Source organism: Rhinopithecus bieti, unplaced genomic scaffold (assembly GCF_001698545.2).
Source record: "Rhinopithecus bieti isolate Rb0 unplaced genomic scaffold, ASM169854v2 scaffold_2554, whole genome shotgun sequence".
In the NCBI taxonomy this organism is placed as follows: Eukaryota; Metazoa; Chordata; class Mammalia; order Primates; family Cercopithecidae; genus Rhinopithecus; species Rhinopithecus bieti.
In genome coordinates this window covers 562,314-566,947 of record NW_016804196.1, presented here as the reverse complement: position 1 = coordinate 566,947, position 4,634 = coordinate 562,314, and the positions used below count along the sequence as shown (strand labels likewise).

Here is a 4,634-nt window from a genome sequence, read left to right as displayed (position 1 = left end):
TTTTTTTATTTCTCACTCATAAGATTTTAAACTCTTAATGCAATATCGTCTTTTCAAAGCACATGCCATCTTAAAAAAATATATTAGCAATGTACATTTGCACTCAAAGAAAAACATGCAGCACCATTGTCTTCTGACAAAATTCTACATAAAAAAGCCTACTCAACTTTCTGCAAATATGTTCTATCTTTATTATTCAGGGACTCCAAACCACAAACATGCAGTGCAATATTTATTGTTTCTTATTTCCGTACGAAACACGGGACAAATGATGTCTTCTGACAACTGTTTCCCAATGGTTGAACAGCAGTCTCTCTTTGCTTTAAAGTACTCTTTTTAACTTGCTGATGTGAGGTCTAATTGGAATTCAGTAAAACTTGAGGCTCCAATAGAGGGTGAAGGATGAAGGATGGAGGAGAAATACTTAAGGTCTACCCTGTGCCACAAACTTACCAGAAAAAAGTTTACACCGAAAATAACAACCAAAAAACCTCAGATTTTATCAATGCACCCTTTAAAAAAGTGTTTTTTTAATTTCTGAAAGCAGCTTAATGTGAATCAAAAGCAGTTCCTGAGTAACTGCAGTAAACAGTCTTTTAAAATATATATGTACATACACATGTACATCTGTATGTATGTGTATACATATATGTATTTACAACTTAGCTCATTTTTTGGTTCTGCCTTGATTTACCTCCCCAGCATTTAGTCCCTTCTTTCCTTTCAGTCCCCAGTGTGCAAGTACAATAGCATTAGCTCTGGGAGTCGGCGTGGAGCAGATGTTTCTTATCACTCCTGTGAGGTCATCTGCTTGTCTGACAGGCCAGGTTTCCAGAGTTGCTGCAGGTCATGGTTCTCTCAATCTCACAAAAGCTTTGAGCATCATGGCCCCCTCACGTTTTCTTCATCAGACGCCATGACTACCACATGTGGAGCTTGTTGTAGGCTGTCTGGAGTATCTCTATGTAACTTACCAAATTTGTGCTTAAATACTGTCTCCGAATTTTTTCTTGGAATGGGCAGAGCTTCGTAACTTGGAATCGTTCCAAATTACTTTTCATTTTCATGACCTTTTCTTCTAGGAAAGCAGGACCAGAAATGACATAGAAGTTCTCCAACAGCTACATGCAAGTGTTTCAATTCAGACTGAATATCATTTGGCACCATCTGGTTTAATGGTTTGCTGTGTTCCTCCCTGCGTGAGTGCCCCTCTAGGTGACAGTGCTGTGATGGTACTACCAGAGAGAATCTGAGTTAACTTGGGTGTATAAGCTTCCATTTCTTGTCCAATACTTTGAAAAGAATAATGTCCTGACTTGTTGCATACCGTAGTGACTGGGTTGGAGTTGGACCATAATACCTATCTAACTTCTTGAGGTTTAGTGCATTCTGCATTCATTTTCACAAAATTATTTTTCCCCAAGTCTTCGTATTCAATGGACTCTTGTAATTTCGCCCTTTTGACTACTGGCTGAAAGCAGTCTGCATCTCTGGAATTTCCATCCATGCTGCTGGGCTATTTTGTTCATTTTCTGCTTCTTGTTTCCTGAGTCCAGCTGCTTGGACCATGGCACTTTGATGGTTAAATCTCTTGATGGCAACATTACTATTCTCTTTTACGGATTTAGAATTGGAAGCAGATGGCACAGAGGAAATGCCATAGCCCTCATCTAATGATTTATCTCCCAAAGCTGTTAAATCTAGTAGTAGGTTTTTCACCCCTAATGAAACCATTGTTTTTAGGCTTTTTTCATCTATTTTGGCATATTCTGCAAAGAGATCCTTTGACCCAGTATTCAGCCGATCCCTGTGAAAATAATGGGACTGGAAAAAACGTGTCCAGAATCGCTTCTCTGTCATGTTGTGGGGAACGTTTTCTGCATATTTAATTTTTACTGCTGGATAGGTCCTAAATATGACCTCAATGATATCAGAAGTTAAATTATATCTCAGAGCGTTACAGCCATCCGTTTGGGGCCAGGCATCAGCCAGAAATGCAGCAGCAATGCCAACATCCTGCTTATGACTGGATGTGGAGAATTTTCTGTTGCGTTCACATTTAAACAATTGGCTCAGAATTCCTCAGCACTGATCACTTGGCTCACAACAAGGTCTTTATAAAGCTGAAACAAAACAGGATCTTCCTGCAGAACTCTGTTCTTCTCTTCCAGTTCTTTATTTACTTTCCTCTTGAATTTGGGCAGCAGCAGCTGAAGAAGGTCCTTTACTGCATCTTGCTCTTTCACTGCTGGGCTTTCATTGGAAAAATGTAAGTTAGTTGCTTTTGTCCCCTGCATGCAGGTCCAGCTGATGCTGAATTTTATAGCTTTTCCTTCTGGACTAATTTTCTGGCATTTAATATCCACACACATATGGCTGATTGTAAATCTATTTTTGCCTTCAGGTGCCCAAGCAATTCTTTCTGCCGTGAAGTATAGAGCTCCATCCTGCTTCTTTTGATGCACTTTCTTTACAATCAGCAAAACTTCTTCAGATGAGGTTGCCATGGTGGCTGGAAGGTGCAGGTGGAAGCTACAGTTCTAGGCAAGAAACTAACTTGATTGAATACAGTCGAGTTCCACTGCGCTTCTTAGAGCCGCTGCTGGAAAGAGGCTGAAACCCAGTGGACGCAGCAGTCGCCACCGCCTGTTACTGGGGGGTGTCTCGCCTCCATCGCTGGCTGCGAGGAGTCTGAAGACACGTGACTGGGAACACAGCTTTTTGTTTTTTTTAATATCTAGGTCTTGGACCAGGGACAGTGGCTCACGCCTGTAATCCCAGCACTTTGGGAAACCGAGGTGGGTGGGTCACCTCAGGTTGGGAGATCGAGACCATCCTGGCTAACACGGTGAAACCCGTCTCTACTAAAAATACAAAAAATAAGCTGGGCGTGGTGGCACATGCCTGTAATCACAGCTACTCAGGCCAAGGCAGGAGAATCACTTGAACCCAGCAGGCAGAGGCTGTGGTGAGTTGAGATCAGCCATTGCACTCCAGCCTGGGCAACAAGAGACCATCCTGACTAACACGGTGAAACCCTGTCTCTACTAAAAATACAAAAATTAGCCGGGCGCGGTGGCGGGTGCCTGTAGTCCCAGCTACACCGGAGGCTGAGGCAGGAGAATGGCGTGAACCCAGGAGGCGGAGCTTGCAGTGAGTGGAGATCGCACCACCGCACTCCAGCCTGGGCGACGGAGCAAGACTCCGTCTCAAAAAAAAAAAAAAAAAAAAAAAAAAAAAAAAAAAAAAAAAAAAAAAAAAATAGAGTTAAACTGCATCTCAAAAAATATATATACATATATATGTATAGTATATATATATGTATATGTGTGTGTGTGTGTACGTGTGTGTGTATATATGTATATATCTAGGTCTTTGGAAAGGTGTTTTTTGTTTGTTTGTTTTTGAAATAGTCTTACTCTGCTGCCCAGGCTGGAGTGCAGTGGTACAATCTCCGCTCACTGCAACCTCCACCTCCTGGGTTCAAGCGATTCTCCTGCCTCAGCTTCCCAAGTAGCTGGGATTATAGGTGAATGCCACCACGTCCAGCTAATTCTTGTACTTTTAGTAGAGACAGGGTTTTGCCATGTTGGCCAGGCTGGTCTCTGACTCCTAACCTCAAGTGATCCACCTGCCTCAGCCTCCCAAAGTGCTGGGATTACAGGCATGAGCCTCCACACTCAGCTGGAAAGTCTTTTTAAAAAACTGTAAGTCCTTTTATTGGAGAGAGAGAGGGTAGGCATCTCTGAAGCCTACAAGAAGTGAAGAGATGCTCCAGGAGCCCAGAAAAATCCAGGTCTGAGGCTTTCAGGGGAGGAAGACTCTGAGTCCAGGGAGCAGTCTGAGCTTCGGCTCTGTCTCCACTCCCATCCCCTCCCGAGGCCCTCAGTGTATGGTTCTATGGAGCACCTCGTAAGAATCAGTGCTGGGCACCCAGATTCCTAGTCTTGCCAAAGATGAGAGCAGGCTCTACAACAAGAAGGGCCACAAAACCCAACCCAAAGGGCAGGGAAATGCAGGTATCTCATCAGTGATCAGGAGGGCCCTGAGATGCTTCCCTTAAACTGTGGTCCTTCCTGAGCCCCAGGAGCTTAGGATGACTCAGAGAAGAAACTCCAAGAAAGGAACCTATTCAATGGGTGCAGGATCATAACTGAGTTTATGTAAACATCTTAACATGTGCTATAGTTTTTCAACTCAACTTTGCAATTTGTACCCACTGATATTCTAGTATAATGACCCCCAAATAGCTCTTCTGTCATTTAATTTTGTAGAGATTAGTACAATTTTAAAGTATATATACTTTCAACTAAAAGATTCTAAACACTGAAGCAAACCAAATCCAAAATTTTTTAAAAGTTTAAAAATATGCATATAAACTTGCCAAGAGAGAACCAAAGACTGTCTCGTACCTAGTACTCCTATTCCCTTTTTTCCCTCAAGGCATTAATTTTATATTAATAACATTTAGCTTTGATGGATGGTTGCATTGTTTGAAATATTGCAGAGTTAAGTCATTTAAACACTGTTACTTGGTTCAGGACAAATTCTGAAATGTTTCATCTCAGTTAAGGTCACCATGACTAATAAAATAATATACAATCTGTGGCTGCTTCATAGAGAGTGCCTAGAAA

General features: G+C 42.0%; 1 pseudogene; it reads right to left on the bottom strand.

Annotated features, from left to right (window-relative positions):
• Nucleotides 1–893: 893 nt before the first annotated feature.
• LOC108526390 (general transcription factor IIH subunit 1 pseudogene) lies at nt 894–2,527 on the bottom strand (annotated as a pseudogene).
• Between the last annotated feature and the right edge of the window lie 2,107 nt (nt 2,528–4,634).